Source organism: Lissotriton helveticus, chromosome 7 (genome assembly GCF_964261635.1).
Source record: "Lissotriton helveticus chromosome 7, aLisHel1.1, whole genome shotgun sequence".
Classification (NCBI taxonomy): Eukaryota; Metazoa; Chordata; class Amphibia; order Caudata; family Salamandridae; genus Lissotriton; species Lissotriton helveticus.
Window position 1 is genome coordinate 1307593131 of NC_136068.1, and position 19779 is coordinate 1307612909.

Below are 19779 nucleotides of genomic sequence, written 5' to 3' on the forward strand. Positions count from 1 at the left end.
CGCGCAAGAGGCGTAGGGAGGAAACAGTAATAAAAAAAAAAGCAATCACTTAACTTGTCGCGCCGGTCCCAAGTCTCAGCTCTTGCTCTCCTCGTCAGACCGAGGAACAGGAAGCACAGCAAAGGCTACCGTAACCAATCACAACGCTTCAATGCAGCAGGGTCGGTGCTCAACCAGGGAATGGAGGCCTGGGCATGTTCTCCGTGCCGGCTGTAATGCAGCCTAGGTGGAGAACAGGGAAAGTGTGCATGGCTGGTTTGGGCGGCCCGAGAGGGCCGACCAAACAGTCATTGCGCACTTGAGAATGGGCAAACTACTCCTCACCTGCCCTGCTCCGAGAGCAGAGCAGCCCCACCCACCTGCAAACTAAACATAAAATGATAATAACTCAAAGTTATTATCATATTTCCTTTACGCCCTGCTCTCCATAGCCCCTCTCTAACATGTATTTTATTTGTTAATAGCACCTTTCATTCCACTGTAGGTTGTTGGAGCACTTTACATCACACACATACAGAGACAATGAATCACAAGGGAGTAGCCCGGAAACAAAATCACCCCTCACTTTGAACTACTTTTGGCATGGTTTTGAGTGAGTGAACATCCAAAGCGCACATGCACAGACCTATCTAGAGTTCAAGGGTGTGAGCTTTGCAATAATGAAAACAAATAGTCTAAAAACATCATATTTTCTGGTCTTTCCTTGAGAAGTGCTTAAAAAAACCAAAGTTTGCTTGCTGAGACTGATCTTCCACAGGGTTTTTTCGGGGTTTCCTCCAAGAAAGTAATGGAGCCTATAATAACGTCCACAACATCCAAATGGTGATTCTAATCAACTTGCCCAAATCACATTGAGAATACATCTGATTTCCCATTTTTCTCTGTTTTTCCCAATTCCAAATGCAGCAACGAAGGCATATAAAATTACTCCTCATTACCTTGTGTGATATAGCTCTAAGAAGATATGTATCTCCTATTTGTTCATCCTTACAGGGACTAAGCCACACAAGTTGTACTCTGGAACTAAAAAAACTACCTTGCTGTCAAGTAACAGGCTGGCACAGCAAGGTTCAAACTGGACATATTTTAATTGTCCTCTTCTACGTTTAATGCCAACTGCAAACTTGGGGGAGAAGAAAACGAATATTGCAGTGTAATTCAGCCTTACATTTGAAGGGTTTGATGTTTGCAGCAGTACCTTGTCATGTCAATAATTAAGGTTGTATTTTAGTACAAACCAGAAAACCCTGGAGAAACAAGTAGCGCTCAGCTTCAGTCCCATTAAGTATAATGGGGTGACCCTGTAACCCTCAGAACCTGGGCGGGTAGTTATACAAACAATAATGGTTCTGTCGGAAGGGAATACCTAATGATACGGTATTCAAATTCTATTACAACATTAATATGTCCCTGTTGGGGTATACATGTGGTAGCACTTACACAAAGAACAAAAACAATGACCACACTGGTAGAGAAAGTAAATTTTTTAGTCATTTACTTTCTTACTATTTGAAATTCTTTTCAAACATTAGTTGTGCTGTCCAAATGACAAATGAACATATACAAAAGAAAAACAAGGAGGTTTGTAAAAGAATGGTGCAGATTAAAACATACATACATAAATACGAGAGGGGTCCATTATTAAGGATTGTCAACTGTGAACACAATAGTAAGTAGGCAAATCAATTAGTTTTTGTTCCAAACGGACTTTGTACAGTTAGATCTCAAACATGGTGCGTCGATGTTTCGACCCTGGGGAGCGATGCGTTGCGCATCAAGGGCGGGTCTTCATCAGGGCTGGTTAAACATGGGACAGCCTTCTGAGGTGTATGATTCGTCTGAGTCCTATATTGGGGATGGTCTAGTCAGCTGCTTCACTCTTCAGCGTTGCACCAGAGTTCACCCTCTGTCATGAGCCTCACACTCTACTTGTAATTTTAAACACCAAAGTACAGCCAGTATCACCAACCAGAAAAGTAGCCAGAAAAAGCCATCAGACAGGCTTCTATCAAGGGGACTCTCCCTATGGATTCCAATAACATTAAGTAACAAAGCATAACAATGTGTATTTGTATAGCGTACGTTCACCCAAGGGTATCTTGGCACTCAATTACAGATGTTTAGTGTTACCCAAATCCAAGGTACTCATTTTATCGATCTCAGAAGGATGAAAGGCTGAGTGGATCCACCTGGATTTGAACCTGTGACGATAAGGTCGAACACAGGCACCTACAATGGACGCATTAGTCCACTAAGCCATCAGACCCGGATAATTGGAGCAGCCTCACACAAGGGCAGCACTGCTTGGTTCGCTCACAAGTTCTTCATGAATGTCCCCAGCCTAGAGGGCTCAGTAGATGCCTCTTAGCTCCTGCTTGAAACTGGAGGAGTGGGGGCCTAACGATGCCACTGATAAATCATACATGTGAAAAACAGTGTTTAGAAAATGTTGCAAAGACAAAGGAACTACAAGGTGTAGGCTTCACATGTCATCCATACTGGTAGGCATGTTTGTAAGACTGCTTGGTCTGGAGAACTCAATATTCAGAATGTAACACAGCGGTTTGGGTTGGCTTTACTAATAAGAATCTATTTCTACCCAAACAAACCCCTTTTCGCAACATTAGGGTAATGAGAGACTGGGAAAAAACAACTTTTTAACCTGTACAATGTAGTTTGCATACAGCTCTTTGATGGCAGTTCATAGCTCAACTGCACAGTAACAAAAGGATGTCTGTGACAAAAGTAGTAACCCACTGAGCTATGTACATAAAGTACTGTTCTGTGATTTACATTGTACATGTTCTTTGCTGCAGGCACATGAACCCTCTGCGAGCCAAAACGTCCACGAGATAAAACTCCAACTCTCTCCGGCAGGTACATTAATCGCCCGCTTTAGCTTGACACTTTTATTGTTGCCTCAAAACTGATGGATATACAAGGAACTCTGCAGTGGATGCTTTCAAAATTGCTACACAATACAAAACCCACCCCCCTGTAACAAAATTAAGCCCCCATCTTTACAGCTTTGCGGGAATACGCCCGATACTGGGTATGGCCAGTCGGTCCTTGCTATTGAGAACATGCACTTGACAGTGGCCTCTGCAGGTGTGGTGGAGGGCATACTCTTACCCTTGAAACACAAGTTTGTTGAACCACAATAGGCTTTTCTCGGGTGGTTTGATTCTCGCCTGATGTGACTCATGGTCCGTGAGGGCAGAACCCATCAGGGTGAAGGAAAGGTGTTGGCCAAAACAAATCATCTGCCAAGAAGCCTATGGCAAGGTAATTACAAGGGGAGAGATGGAGGAAACAAACCCAAGGACGTCCTCCCCCTTATGCAATAAAAACACACAAGGTGCTTGAGTATCCATGGGCCTTGGTGAAAAATAAACATGGGTAAAACCGTCCTGACCCACGGGCTCCACCAGAGATACTTGAGCGGTTGCCTCACATACGACTTACCGCGGTGAGGCGACCTCTCAAATATCTCTGGTTGAGCCCATAGGTCAGACGGTTTCCACTTGAGAACATAACTTTCTCAATAGTTCCTTGAATATTTATGTTTTCAATTAATTAAGAACATAAGTACAGCTCCAAGAAGCTGTCCAAGGAAAGGCACAGAAAACCAACACTCGCCCTCTTGCAAAAGATTTTCCAAAGTCTAGCTCCTAGAAGTCCCCCATTTATGTCACTCAAAGGAACCAGTCAGAAGCCCAGAGAACTGGTCTTGGAAGCCACATCTAACGCTCCCCCCTCCCCCCCCCCCTCAACCCCCGTTCCATGAAGTAACCTGAAAGTAAACCACTGGCAATAACTATAAGACTAGCGCCAAAAGGCCGTCTGACGGAAATCTTAGAAAAACACAGGTGAAGCGTCAATTAGCCAACTAAGGAAAGACGAGCCTCTCAGTGAAGGATAAAAACCAAAGAGAGCCCCAGAAAGCAAACCACCAGCATGCCACTGAGAGAGCATAATGTCAAAAGAACACCGAAGAAAGCCACTGTAAACAAACCAGCATGGCCACCTTTAAAATGCATCCAGATGTTGTATACAACACAAGCCTAGCGCCATGAAGCGATTTAAAGAAGCCCAAAAGACAACCGCGAAACCCAGGGAAAAGAGGCCATCGGAAGTAAACAATGGAAAACACGAGTACACGACGTCAAGGGGTTTCTGAAGAGTGGCATCCAGGGTGAAGAAGAGAAAACAAGCACGGTCAGCACCAAGAGACTGTGGAGGGGAGGCCAGGGTAAACAAATACTAAAAACTCTGAAGAAATGGAAAACAAAACAAGTTCATCACCAAGCAGCTATGTGCAATAGGCAGTAGAAAGCAAACAATTGTATACGGGGGCTGAGAGGCAATTTGAAAAACGTTCCAGAAAAAAAGCAGAAACATTGCGCCAGGTAGACAAAGGCACTCGAAGCGGGGCAAAAAGCTATGATGGTGCCTGACGCAAACAAGAAATAGAAAATGAGTAGGATAAACAAACAAACCAAGAACAAGACACTTGTATACAGAAGAGGAGGGGGTTTATTTTCTGACAGGTAGTCACGGTGCCATCCCCTTAATCTATTTTCAGCCTAACTCCGCCATGAAGGCGCTTGGTAAACTCTCCTCGCCCACCTGTCAGGAGCCAGCCCAGCCCCCACCTCGGAGCCAGCCATCCTACCTCTTGGCAGCACGGTCCTTTCTGGCGAGCCACCCTTTTCGGAGCCCTGTGTGAGAGCACCGGTACCGAGTGCACGCACAGCGAAAGTCTCACTTTCAGGAACTGACTGTGACATGACGGAGTAAGTCTGCCCACATGTGAGGAAACCCGAAGCCAACGGGCGGGGCGGAGCAAAGTGTGGAAAGGGGCGGGGCCAGCGGGGCCAGCGGGGCAGCGGTAACATTCATGAGAGCTCAGGAAGAACGTCAGTCAGTGCTCTGGCACGGGAGCACGGAGCCAGTCACCTCCGTGGGCCAGGAAGGGAGCTTTTCGGGGTAGAGGAATGAGGGAGGGGCAGTGTGGTACACAGCATGTCACCTCGGCAGCTGTAGTGCTGAGGAACGGAACCTATAGACTGGAAAAGGGATATGAAGCCCCGCACCTTTCCAGCTCAGGAAGAGTCATTGGGGATAAAGGAATGAGGGAGGGGCACATGGGGTACAGAGCCTGTCACCTCTGGGGTTAAGAAAGACAGCATGTGAGGGCTGGACAGGCGCGGTATAAAGTGCGATGAAAAAGTGGGGCGAGTGGGTTGTCTAAAGCAGGCGTGGGCTGTGTAATTAAAGGTGCCGCTTAAACAGGGCTCAAGTCGGGGTACCACGCGGGTGGACAGCGTCCCCCCACTTATTTTACTGGGTGGACACCGTCCCCCCCTGCCAGACAGCTGGACTTGACACTTTGCCCTCTCTGGGACGAGATCGGAGCTCACAGCACGCTGCACACGCGCTGGCATCGTAGATGCAATCGCATCTAAGGGGTGAGCGAGGGGAGGAAATGAGCCCGATGGTGGAAGCCACCTTTCGTGACGTCACTTCCTGTCATGACGTCACTTCCGGTGACAGCGTCCCCCCACTTCTTTTTTAGGACTTGTGCCCTGGGCTTAATCACAAGCTACATTTCTGTGGTCCCCCCGTAGTGTGCCACCCAGCTGGTATTTTGGTGTCTCTTTGAGCTTTCAGTTACTGCATCTAGATATACAACACAACAACTGACATACACCTAAAACCAGAAAGGACTATTGGCTAGGTCAATGATTATTAGCTGTTTAAGACAAATAAGTAACAAGGATTTTGTTATAAGTAATTAATATTGGAAAGGTTTAACTTTTGAACCATGCACAAGAGGAAGACAGATACAGAACTATCAAATATTCCACTTTCATGTGAGAGTACCTCATCCAAGTCAGTTTTTTTCCTTTTGTGTTCTGGGATTTGCAGTCCTTACCTCACTATCAAATCAGGACTACTAGTCCCAGAAATCTAAGAAAAAAGGCTGGATTAGAATTGTCAGTGGCAAATGTGGAATTAGTAACAGAGGCGAGAGAGAGAACGGGTTATAAAAAGATAAACCGAAAGGGAATGCTTGGTAATAATGGGAAGTGCAATTGTATCATGGGGACAACATGTGATATTTTACATATTTTTTTGGATTGTTATATGGTTTTAGAGTTACGGAAGGAGATTTTATGTCCAGTTTTTAAAAAAGTATGGTATAACTAACAGGATATAGGCAGCAGAACTTTTTACCGAAATGAAGAATTTCGATATAGTCTGTGCCCTGGGGAGGTTTATGCAAAGATCAAAATAAAACTTGAAAGCTGTCTAGTTTCACAGCCCAACTATGCCTGATGTCCGGTATAAGTAGGTTTTGTGGTAATGCTCTCTAATTATTTCTTTAGTGTATTTCTCTTTGTGGAACTTGCTATATAAGCATTCTAGAGTGTATAAAGAATGTACTGGTGTTGCCTAGAAATCTGAGTCAGTTGTATGCTGGCTTACCTGTGGCTAGGGCGTTTTGATATTCTCATCTTAATAAAGAAGAATTATTCATCTGTTACTCTACCTGCAAGTACTTCTTTACACTGGCGACGATCGTGGGATATCAAATTTCTTCATCATTCTACTTCTCCAAGAACCCGGCGACTAAGAATTTCATCTCAACTTTATCAAAGAACTATGGCCAGATGTAGGAGCCCAAATACCGGTCGGTAACGGCCGAATTCGGCCGTTACCGACCGGTATTTAGGAATTGGCATGTAGGGGCCATTATTTTACAGAATCGGTAAATTTACCGATTCGGTAAATCCAAATGTAGGTGACACTCCTGAGAGTGTCACAGGCCCTTAAGAGTCGGTATTTTACCACACAATCCTATTGTGTGGTAAAATACCGAATCCAGGTGTGCATGCACATCTGTGCATGCACACTGTGCAATGTGACACACAGACATGCCCTAAGGGCATGTATGTGTGCCACATATCACATATGCCTTTCCCTCGGGTGCTAGAGGGTGTCAAAGTGACACCCCCTGCACCCTTGCAACATTCGGTATTTACCGATTCGGTAAATACCGAATCGGTATTTCCCATTGATTCCTATGGGCTTCACAGCCCATAGAAATCAATAGGAAATACCGATTCGGTATTTACCGAATCGGTAAATACCGAATGTTACCAATTTGGTATTTCTATTTTAAAAATTACCTACATCTCCCACCTTCATATTTACCGATTCATAAATACAGAATCGGTAAAATTCGGTATTTATGAGTCGGTAAATGTCCCTGACCTACATCTGGCCCTATATCTCCAGTACTTTCTCAACTTCCTAACACTACTGCGCTGTAATTCAAGGTACTGTTCTTCTATTCAATATCCTTTACTCTGCACTACTTTGTTACTTTACATGTGGTTGAACTCATCACGTTTCTTTTGTGTTTTTATGGTTCCCGCTTTCTCTACGTCTCACACTTTAACCTTTCACAAAAATTTAGTTTTGTGATTTGTATGAGACAACTTTTATTTAAACTTTAAGGACACCAGTAAAACTCTTGTAACAACGCGCTTTGGCATACAGCATTATTTGAATATTTGCTCGAGCCTTACCGTGTGTTACAATCTCGGAGTCTGTGTTCCATTCTTCGTGCATGAGCTACACGTGAGGCGCATCAACCATACGTCTATCAACATCCATTCTTCTATTGGTGGACGTCTTCACGCACTGTTGCTATGCGATAGTTTGGCTTCTTCGCACTGACACGCACTCTTGTGTAACATGCGTCAGTTACGTCAGTGTTTGACGCTCTTACGCTCGTCAACTCCATGTCTGCAAAGTCATTCTGTTGCCTAGCGACAACATCAACTCCGATGCGCTGACGCGCACAGCGGATTCCTTTGTAAAAGATTTTTGTACTGCGAATTGCAGTCTATGAAAACCAGCTGCATAATGTCAATTTTAACCATAAGGTGCTGACACGCACAAATACGAAAAACAGCACTAAAATACATTTTATCCTTTTCAACTTTCAGCCAGCTAAATACAATGTGATGATGATTACTTTTAACTCTTCTACACTTTAAACATTGATACGCACAGCACTTCTGTATGAAATGTTGCGTATCCTTTTCGGATTTATTTCGACATTTAAATAACGCTGACACACACCGCTAACAGTCTCTCATCGTGTGTCAACGCTTTTTCTACGCTGATACACACAACTCATACTTCATCACGCTGATACACACAGCCAACATTTGTATCTGGTGTGTCAACATCTCTTTCACACTGATACACACAGCATTAAATATTCACTAATATTATTCATCACAACATACTTCATTCACATGTGTGTGTGTGTCAACTGGATTACTTTGAAATTGTATTACAATTGTACATGCAATATTGAACATTTGCTTAAGAGAATTTCTGTATTTTATTATTTTTGTTCTTTCTTTTAATACCATGCAGAACGTTACTTCTCCTCTGTTTGTCTTGTCCAATCCTGGTGACCCTAACATACGATGGTCAAAGTGGAAAAAGGTTTTCCTAAATTATGCAAGAGTCTGTGGTGTATCCTTGAATGCTGAAAGGAAATCAGCATTACTCTTGTACTGTTTAGGTTCGGAGGGACAAGAGGTGTTCGAACATCTCCCTAATCTAACTGATGAGGAGTCAGATAATCTTAATGAATTCGAAATATGTCTCAAAAAACTTGATAAACATTACCTCCCAAAAGTTAGCACCATTCTTGAACGTTACCACTTTAGTTGGAGGGTACAAAAACCTGATGAATGTGTTGAAGCTTACATTACTGCTCTTCATAAATTAGGTGCCACATGCAAATTTGATGATTCTATTGAAGAACGTATACGTGATCAATTTATGCTAGGTTGTTCAGTTGAGAAAATCAAAGATGAACTTTGGCAGAAAGATGATTCCCAAACTTGACGAGGTCTTGGCAATTGCAAAAAGAATTGAACATTCTCTTGTTTGGGTTGAGGTCATTAAAAAAAAAAGAAAATGGTACATAAGAAGAAAAGGTCAATACTGTTACTAAAAAACCTTCTAAGGCTACATGGAAACAACATGACTCTTCATGTTGCTAATTCTTCTAAACCTCAATCAAAAAATGATACCAAGTTGAAATGTTACCGTTATGATATGTTAGATCATCTTGCCAATGACAAACACTGTCCTGCCTTCAAATCCAAGTGCAAAAAGTGCGGTAAAATTGGTCATTTTACTATAGCTTGTAGGTCTAAAAATAATAAATCTTATAGAAGAGTCAAAGAAGTTGTCGTGGAAAGTAGGAGTGAGTCTGTTTCTGATGATAACGACTTACACTGCGGTTAAATTCTTACACCTTTTAACAAGAGCAAAATCAAAGGTCCCATTGATCTTGATAAATGATTGTAACATCAATATGCCGTTTGATTCTGGGGGGAAAAATCCCTCATTCCCAAAGTTTTTTCGATTCAAATTTATGTGGGAAGGTCACTGTTTTTAAGCCCGACATAAAACTCTTAGCCTATGGAGGTCAACCGATAAAATGGTTTGGATACTTCATGAGTAGTATTGAATATAAAGGGCGTCTGACTGCGGGGAAGATATACATTTCGTGTAAGGGAGACAGGATTATCAGTTGGTTCCATCAGGCTGATCTTGGTGTATCTCTAGTTCCTGGCACTGATCCATGTATAGTACTCAGAGACATCTCACCACATTCAATTTCCTCAAAATCTGTTTTGAATGATAATAGTAAAAATATTGTTTCTAACATTAAAGCTTCAAACACTAGTGAGGTTCAAAATGTAACTGAATCAACTCGTGCTTTACGATCAGAATTTAAAGAAGTTTTTTGTGAGAAATTGGGTTGCCTGTCAGGTTACACTCACAATATTGTTCTAAAATCTGAGTCCGAGCCTGTTACTTGTAAAGTTCGCAGTGTCCCTCTAGCCATGAAAGAGTCCATTTTTAATGAACTTGAAATTTTTTAAAAAGAAGGTATTATTGTTGAAACTGAGGCCAGTGAATGGATTCCTCCAGTGATATTAGCACGTAAGGCCTCAGGCGAGGTTCAACTGTGTGTGGACCTTCGTGCTCTTAATCGTGCTGTAGTAGCCGACAAGTACCCTCTCCCTAACAAACGAAATTCAGACCCAGCTTAATGGAGAATGTATTTTCTCCTCTTTAGACCTAAGTGCAGCATATCACCAAGTTAAAATTGATGAGAAGTCCATGGATCTGACAGCATTTATAACTCCTTTTGGAACATTTAAGTTCACACGTCTTCCCTTTGGGTTGAACTCTGCTGCATCTGTCTTTCAGAGAGTCATGGAAGATGTTCTTAGTGGAGTTGAAGGAGTCAAAATATACCAGGACGATGTTTTAATTCATGGCTCTTCTCAAAGTGAACATGATGCAAGACTTACATGTGTACTTAAATGTTTCAGCAAGAGAGGACTCACTTTACGTGAGAACAAATGCAAATTTAATCTTTCAGAAATTGATTATTTAGGCCACTGCTTAAGCAATAAAGGTGTTAAGCCCAAGGAGCGTTTAGTGAACACCATTGTTGAACTTCCCCAGTCCAGGGATGAACTAGTAACATTCCTGGGTATGGCGGAGTACAACAATAAATGTATTCCACAATTTGCTTGTTGCACTTCTGAACTTTGGTGTCTCTTAAAGAAAGGTGTGAAATTCTCCTGGTCGGCTCAATGTCAGTTGGAGTTCGATGGGATTAAGAAAGCTCTTTCTTCTGCCCCATCATTACAAAGCTTTGACACATCCTGGAGTTTTATCTTGGTCACAGATGCCAGCTCACCTGGTTTAGGCGCCGTTCTCAAACAGATCAAAGATGGGTATGAACAAACCATACTGTTTCTTTCTAGAGCTCTTGTTGGTCCTGAACTACAATATTCAGTGATCGAAAAAGAGACATTGTGTATTTTCTGGGCAAAAAGGAAACTCAAGAAAGTTCTCTGGGGAACCTCTTTTGTTGTTCATTTGGACCACAAACTCTTAAAGGATGTGTTTTGCAAGAAGTCATTGGATGCCATATCTTTTCGGATATGCAAATGGGTCATTGCTCTTCAAGACTTTGACTTTGTTGTGAAATACATTCTGAGAATTGACGACAAAGCTGCCGACTGGCTTTTCCGTCTGGTTCCAAAGATAGATGTTGAGAGGTCTCTTGATTCAGAAGATAAATGGGAGATTGATGATTTTAAAGTCTGTGAGGTGGGTTGAAGGAGTTGTATCTGAATCAGAATGGAGCTACTCCTTCAAACTTGTATCGAAAGGGTGGTCTGATGTTAGATTGTTGAGTAAAGGTGTTAAAAAGTGTTGCAATGCAAAAAATGAACTTTCTTTGAAGGATGATTTACTTTGGAGGGTAACTCGCAACCGTTACTCCGATGTCTCTTAGGAAGAAAATAATTCATTTAGCCCATGTGGGATATCTGGGTATCTCTAAAACCAAAGAAAGAATTAGTTTTCATTTCTGGTGGCCAGGAAATGACATACAGGTTGAGAGCATGGTGAGAGAATGCATAGAGTGTAATGGTTTTGATAAAATGTGTAAAACCAGAGTTCAATCAATGATCACACGCCAGGCTCCCAAACGTTGTTGGCAGCATGTTGCCTTAGATATTTTGAGTCCAATCTCCTCCAAGTGTGGTCATTCCTATGTTTAAGTTTTAGTGGACATGTATTCTCGTTGGCCTGAGATCAAAATCACTCAAGAGTATAGAAACCAAGGATGTGACAACATTTTTAGAGAACATTTTCTGTAGAGAAGGTCTCCCTGAATCTCTTCTAACAGACAATGGTGTACAATTTGTATCTAAAGAAATGGAAGAATTCTTGAGCAAGAAAGGTATAGTACACAAAAGTTGCTCTCTGTACCATTCAGAATGCAACGGGTTGGTTGAGAGATTCAACCTTGTTTTAAAGGAAGCAATTCAACTAAGGAACAAAATAATGACTAGAAAACTGCTATTTTAGAGCGAGTTATGGTTTATCATTTAACTCCACATTCTATCACTGAGAAGGTTCCTTTTGAGATGTTCAGATGTCGAATCCCTAGTACCTATATGTTTCAGACCTGGATGAGAAAAGAAAATTCTGTAAATGACAATGATTTGGACACTGACTGGTATTCCCGTCAAGATCTTAAATGTGCTAAAAGAAAAGTCAACTTTGATAAAAGACATGCTGTCTCTCACACCTTTGTTAGTGTGGGTGATCGAGTGAGAGTACGTTTGCCTCAGAAGTGTGGTAGTACAAAATTTTCATCTCCTCATACTGTAACCAAATTGTTTCTTAATGCTGTTCGACTAGATGATGGTCGCATATGGAATTTAAACAGAATATCTTCAATACGTACTTGTTCTGTTTAAGACAAGTATAAAAAAAATTCTCCTTCTAAAGAAACTACTCCTCTGCGTAGGAGCACTTGCGCTCGTTGTAACAGTCCACATAAGCTTCTTAACTATGTTTTGAAATAATTTTATGTTTCTATCTTGCGTTTCATATTGTATTAGGGGGAAGGTGTGTGGTAATGCTCTCTTATTATTTCTTTAGTGTATTTCTCTTTGTGGAACTTGTTATATAAGCATTCGAGAGTGTATAAAGAATGTACTAGTGTTGCCTAGCAATCTGAGCCAGTTGTATGCTGGCTGACCTGTGGCTAGGACGTTTTGATATCCTCATCTTAATAAAGAAGAATTATTCATCTGTTACTCTGCCTGCAAGTACTTCTTTACAAGGTTTTCAACAGATCCACTGCCAGGAAACTTCCACTAAGAATGCACTGGAATCTGTATCAGGATCACCTAGGTACCAAGGCAGAACTGAAAATTGCACTCTTGGAGCCCAGTCAAATGCTGGGTGACCTTTCACCTAGACGTTTAACACCAGATGTCGAAAGCAAACACTACTGGCATGGTCTCTCAATGTCAAAAACAAGAAGACTGCGATTGTCATAAAGGGTTGGATGTGGCTGGCAATTTTGCTTACATAACTGGCTGTTGCTGCAGCTAAGAGGAGTATGGTAAACGTCTCTGCACCCAGCACCACACATTTACGAAAGGAGTCCTGGGAAAGCCCGCTGGGAGCTGTAGTCCTAGAGAGGCTAGTCACCAGCAAGAAGTGTAGGCTTTAGAACTACTACCCCCAAAATCAGTGGTACCTTCTTAATCTGTTGCTGGCAGACCAAGCTGGGCTGCCTGTCAGCATGATCTCTAGCAGGACAGTACTGATGGTTTTGTTGCCCTATGTGCTGGCATACCATTGGCCCAGTAACCATCACCACCCCTGCTGATAAAACTGGGGGAAAACATCCAAAAATAACCCAGGTACAACTAATACTGCCTTCAAAGGGACCACTACAAGACTTGACCCTTAGATCCTTGCCTTTGAACCTGCACAGCACCCAACTGACTTTTGGCTAAGTGTGCGCAATACAAATAGCTTCTACATACATTCACACAACCAACCCTAAGGATGTTTGCATAGTGCTTAAAAGATGTAAGCACACAAGTGTTTGCTTTCTAAGGGATTGAAAGCTCTGGATCAACTGAACAAGTTGGCTTTCAAACGTCTGTCAAAAAGATGGTAACTCCTTGTTTAGGCGTAAATCATGAGGTAAGTTGTTCCACAACTAAGAGTCCCACAATGGAAATTTCAGATCCACTACCCAACTGTTGCTAACCTTGGCTAACAATAGCCATGGCTTTTCATTTCAGCATGCCCGCCCCTGACAAGGTGAGAACCTTGAACTGCACTCTTTCCTTCACTGGTAACCAGTGTAATCCGAAGTTACTAATTCACAATTAGATGTTTTAGTCACTGCTCACAAGGTTGCATTTTTAGTTGCTCGGAGTATGACTAGGCTCTTTTTGTGAAGCTGGTCAGCAGTGAGTTACAGAAGTCAACCTGGGCTCGAGTTATGTAACTTCATATGTTAGGAAATACCTATAAATTCTGTGAAAATAGCCACATTCCACTATAAACCTATCTAAAGGATTGCTTTTTGCTAATTTTTCCACAAAGATTTTATAGCAATATAGCATGGCCTTAAAGCACGTTTAATTTGTAGTACTTCCCCGTCCTGGTCCTGATGAAGTGGTACTTGGCTCATAGTACTGATGAAGGCAATGCATAACTGACAAAACACGGAAAGTTGTTCACAACAGCATACTGCAGATTATAAGCTAAATTATTTTATGAATACGTTTTTTTTTATGGAGTGTTATGTCTAAATATGCAACATATCCAACGCACCACTGTTTTTTTTAATGTGATGTGGCTCATCTTTCATTGGTTCTGCATCTAGCCACATGTACAAAGAAATCAGTTTGCGCCTTCTTATTTGCAAATCTTTGCGATTCGCAATTAGGAAGTCGGAAGTCACAAACATCGATGGCATTAATGTGTCTCAGAAACGTTAGGCGAATCACAGTGAGAAGCAAATGGACCTACCTCATCAATATTCAGAAAGTAGGTTGCAATTTGCAACTCATATGAATTCGCTAAAAACACACGGATGATGGCCAGCTGGGGACAGCAGACCACCAGGTCTGTGTTTGCTTTTAAATAAAGCAAGGATTTTTTTTTTTTTTTAAATGTAGCCCATTTTCCTGAAAGGAAAACAGGAGGCATAAAGGAAAACTGGGCGCATAAAGGAAAACTGGATGCATTTTAAAAAGAAAAATTAAATGTTTCAGTTTCATTTCTAGGTCACCCCCAGGCACAGATATTTTTTGTTGCTACAATGATCACTCTGGCTGCTAACAGAGAGGCCTTTTCATGGCCCAGTTCCTACTTCTGCCAAATCAAACAACGGCTGATTGCTCCAACTGGGCATGTCTGTGCCTTCCATGAGCGTGAGTTTCACAGAACACTAAAGCAAATCTGCACATAGTTAACACCTGGTCCAATGCTTTCTGGCAATTAATAAAGTTATCAACCAATTTCTGACAAAACAATTATTACTGATGTGCTTGCATATTCATTTCTTTGACAGCTTTTTTTATAGCGTATTAATTAGGTCTCCTGCCATTGATTTACCACAAACTTTGATGTCTTTAATGGCTAATGTAGTGTAATGGATAATGTGCTACATGGCTAAACACGTATAAGGTCCCAAAGGCAAGAACAATTGGCTTTGCCAATGCTTGTTTAAGAGAAGACAGTGGTCCCCTGCTCTTAAAAAAACTTGTTTGCAACCATTCGCAAAGGGGAAGCCTGTTTGCGGCTGTGCCTACCCCCTACTTGAAGTAGGTGGTAAAATGCAAATGTTTTGCAACTGCATTCCAGTCGCAAAACATTCATACACCCCCCTGTGAGACGGCTTTTACACGCCCCTTCCTAATACTGACTAGCAAACCTTATTTTTAATTTGGTAATGGGTAACCAACTCGCAAAACAGGGTTGTTACATGTCAAAAGGCTATTTAGCGGGAGCAAACAGTTTGTGACCACTAAAACCTTTTCTACATGTGGCCCATAATAAGGTAGACGGTTTCAAACATGTACTTATTCACTTTACCAAATGTCTATTAAAATGTATTCCGTTTTCCAAATCCACACGTTGCTGCCAAAAATAATAACAGATTTATCCATCAAACCTGATTCATTGCAAATGTATTCAGAAGCAAATTCTACCCAAAGGTTAGGGGCTAATACCTTATATTTCTTCTGTGCAAGAACTCTGACATGCCACTTGACCCGGCACCCAGGAGGGGTTACAAGATGACACGTCATTGCAAAAGGACGCACCTAAAGTAGCCTTAGTTTGCATCTGCAGGTCTGCTTCAGGCAAAAATGCAGATATCAGAGGCCGGGGCATGTCTTGCCATTCTTCTCCGTGCCAGGCTGCGAGACGAGACTGCGTCCGCCATTTCTTCTCCAGACAGACTGGGAAGTGGAACCGTAGGAAAACCTTGGGCTGAAGGAGTTCTTTCATGGAGAACGCTTCGTTTCCATAAACTCGGATATTACCCCACCTTCCTCCAACCCCAGGGAGTCTTCCTGCTCAGCCTCGTCTAACACACGCCAAATGAGGAAAAATCTACATTTCCGCCTTGACGCAGGCGTCTCCTGTAAACTAACACACATTTCCAGGGCACCGTTACCGAGTGGATTTGTAGCAGAAACCCCCTTTTGTGCCCTGGCTTCCTGCATGGCGGCAGCGCCGCAGGGGGCGGTGGAAGTGGTCTGTGTGCCCAGGGTCTCGGCAGATTATCCCATCTCAGTCGTCTCAGATGAGGTTATGGCGAGCGTCCAAAGATGCACAGAAATCGACACAGGGCGCCAAAGGCAACACATTTTGCACTTCAAGCATCCAGGTCAACCCAGCAGCACCAGACAGCAGAAAGAAAATGGCCGCAGAGGTCGTATGAGGCCTCCTGTCACTGCTTCACTACAGCAGGCCCTCGTCGCTGGGACACCAAGCCATATACATCGGAAAACAAAAGCATACCGGTACCACACTTGTCGCATAAACAAAACATTTGGTTGCATTTGCGGTCACCACCAGGGATTAATGCTATAACACTGCCGTCCAGTTTAAAGAAAGACACCATTGTTTTTCATTGTTTTTCTTTCAAAAGAAGGTGAAAATATTTAAAAATGGAATAGAAACAAATTATTTGTAAATATCCTTGGTATTAATGATAATAGAACCTGAAATATGCCATTGTTATTATTTGTGCAAACTTTAGATTCGTGGAGAAAAAGCCCTTACTTTTGGAGGCTAGTAAATTGAACGTTTTCATATAGAGGGCTGCTGAAGGGAGATTTGGGCCGAATGCATGAAAAACTCTCACTGCATTCTGATGTCTCAAAGTGATGCAGGTACTAACATTTAAAGCCTAAGCAGAGAAGGTTGTCCCTGCAGTGATAAGATCTCACAACACAAGCACGACCGTAGGCATGTTAAAATAGTCCCAGATAAAGAGAGGTTATGAGCGCCAAGCAATGCCCTTTCTTATGTCCTCACTCTGAATCATGGAGCCGGTTATCTCCGAGAACATTCAGGGTAGCGACAGCATCAGAGTGCCCAAATCACTTTCATTTCCAGGATCTCAACGGGGTTGGTGCACAAGACGCTGTGTAACTAGGCTTGACAGAGTTGTCCCCTCTCGCTTGCATTCGGTTCTTCGTCCCAGTCCTTTGTAGGCTGGTGATGTCTGCTGCAACAGTGTGTACTCCAAGCTAAAGGACATCAGGTGAACCCAATGACATGCTTTTGGAACCACCATCATTGAGTGTCTTCACTAACTGGGGGATCCTTTGTGTTCAGAATAGCAGTTGTCCTTTTTAGGTCGAAGGCCTAAAAGGCTGCGCTTGCGCAGTCTTAGGCCGGAGATTTAATGACTCTTAGTAGCGCAGAAGGTCCCGCCTCCCTGCCCCGTCTCTCCTTCATTGGCTGGCTTCCTAAACGGAGGCCAGCCATTGGAGGAGAGATGTGTCACTCTAAACAAGCCCCGTCTTTTTCGGATTTGGGGGCGTGATTTTTTGCATTCTTTAGCCCTGTGACGTCGTCCGTCACTCAGCACAGCAAAACACGCCCCCAAATCCGAAAATGGCCGTGCGTTTCTCTGAGGCATTGTCTCCTTGCCTCGGAGAAACGTGGTGGTGTTTTCGTAGCTGCTCGCCTCCCTTCCCTGCTGCTTTTAGGAGCTGCTCGGCTCCGCTCGCCTCCCCCCTCCCTCCTCCGTCGCGCTCTCGCCTCCCCCCCCCTCCCTCTGCTGCAGCTCTCCTCCGTCGTGCTCTGCCGCTCCCCGGCCCCCACCCCTCCCTCCCGCATTCGTAATCGTACCTCTGTGGAGGGGGCATCTGCGGAGCCCGGGGTAGAGGGGGTAATCTCTCTCTTGCCTTAGCCTGGTGCCAATTATGCCAGTACTGCTGAAAAAGGCAGACCGCGCAGTGTTACCCAGCGCCGGAGCTACACACACTCCACGCACTTGTAGACTTCGGAGAATCGAAAAACCTCTACCCCTTTCGACTAAGAACGACAGACCCTTACATCTGCACAAGGCGAATTTCTACCTTCTCCCCGCCGGTCGCTTCTGTGCTCCCTGGTAGCGGCGTGTCTGCCTCTGCTCTCACACACTCCACATTTTTTCCGGCAAGCAACACTGACCTCGGCAACTGTATTTTTTATATGGGAAAATCATTTCTCGCAGCCTCCGCTGAAACCGTTCCCACCGGGAATGTGGAATCGCAGCAGCAGAGTGAAAACTTTCACTTTCAGAGCGGCGAGGCGTGGTTTCGCGGCAGCATGGAGTACAGTGGAGCAGAGAGGTAGCCAGCGGCACTGCCAATGAGGCCTTCCAGCCCACAGAGCTCCGCGTGAATCCAGGCTCCTCGACCCGGCCTTCCAGGGCACCATGTACTCCCCTTACTGCCTCACCCAGGTAAAGTCAAAGACCTCTTTCTTGCCTTTGTGTCCTTGTCCGTGCACGGCTGCTTTGGTGGGCACCCTCGTGGACGAGGGATGTGGGTGCGGAATTTTCAGCCTTCCTCGGCAAATGTTTGCATGGCACCTTTCCAGCGTTGCCCTTTTCTTACAGCTGGACATGCTGTAAGTCGGGCTCCTTATTTCTTACTGTTGTATACTTGGAAGGAAGGGGATCTTGTTAGAGTTTGGGTTGAATTGATTAAAAAAAGTGAGGAAACAGTCAAATCGTGAGTATTAGCACCCAGGACATTTGAGGGGATTCGCCAGGTCTGCAGACTGTGATCGCAGAGTCTGGCAAAGCTGGACTCCTCAACTGAAAATTTGTGCCCTTGCCACTTGTTGTAGGAGGTGAAATGAGGTCTCGGAGTTTGGTGCTAACCTCATGTGCGCTGCAGTTGTAGATGTTCACCACCTGGAGACACTGTCCAGGTTCGACCCACATTCTGTACCTATATTTTTTCCAAATTGTCCCATTTTCACTTCTCCGACACAGGAAGAAAACCCTTCTTCTTTCTTCAAGCTATGTAACTTCCCCAAATAAAGTTTATGCACCAACAATTTTATACATATATGCTCATGCATTTGTGTTTAAAGCTGTTCACATAGAACTACTGATACTAGAACTAGAGGGAATTCTGTGTCACTTGGAGTCGAAAAGGAAACCTCGGGTGCTTGATTTGGGATGTATTATCTCTCAAATCTATTTTGTCTGTGTCTCCTTTCCCGCCCTCCCGCTGTCCGTGTCTCCTTTCCGGACACCCCCCCCCCGCTGTCCGTGTCTCTTTTCCGACCCCCCCCTCTGTCCGTGTCTCCTTTCCGGCCACCCCCCCCCCCACCCGCTGTCCGTGTCTCCTTTCCCGCTCCCCCCCGCTGTCCGTGTCTCCTTTCCCGCCCCCGCTGTCCGTGTCTCCTTCCCCCCCCTCCCGCTGTCCGTGTCTCCTTTCCCGCCCCCCTCCCGCTAACCGTGTCAGAGAAGTTTGCGCAGGCTGTCTGCTTCCTCTTGGTGGACCTGTATCTGCTGACTCATCAAACTGAGAAAGCCTTGCATCTTCTCGTGGTCCTGGAGAAGATGATTTTGCAGGGAAGCAGTATTACTAAAAATGGGAAACATAACGAGGTGAGTCAGTTATTGCAGATCTGCACTAAATAGTGCATTGGGTCTGATGCTTCAGGGAGATGCTGCTTTTTTCACCCCTAATTTACTTTGTGTAGTATGTTTCCTAGGCGCCCATGCTTTTTTGCCATGTGTGTATGTTGGCTTCGGAATAGAGATGATGTAACTAAATGGATTGACCGTATGTAAGTATAGCAATATGT

At 43.7% G+C, this 19779-nt stretch overlaps 1 protein-coding gene across 4 annotated transcripts in view; it reads right to left on the reverse strand.

Moving 5' to 3' along the window:
* RHBDF2 (rhomboid 5 homolog 2) overlaps positions 1-19779 on the reverse strand; it is a 443538-nt gene that overhangs the window by 361253 nt on the left and 62506 nt on the right. The window contains exon 1 of one of the 4 annotated variants that reach the window (XM_078654598.1): positions 11402-11466. The exons of 2 other annotated variants lie outside the window; for them this stretch is intronic. The gene's annotated coding sequence lies outside the window, so the exon portion shown is untranslated. Of the gene's footprint in view, positions 1-4675; positions 4815-11401; positions 11467-19779 lie in introns of those variants that run through there. One more of the 4 variants, XM_078654597.1, reaches the window with a different exon arrangement.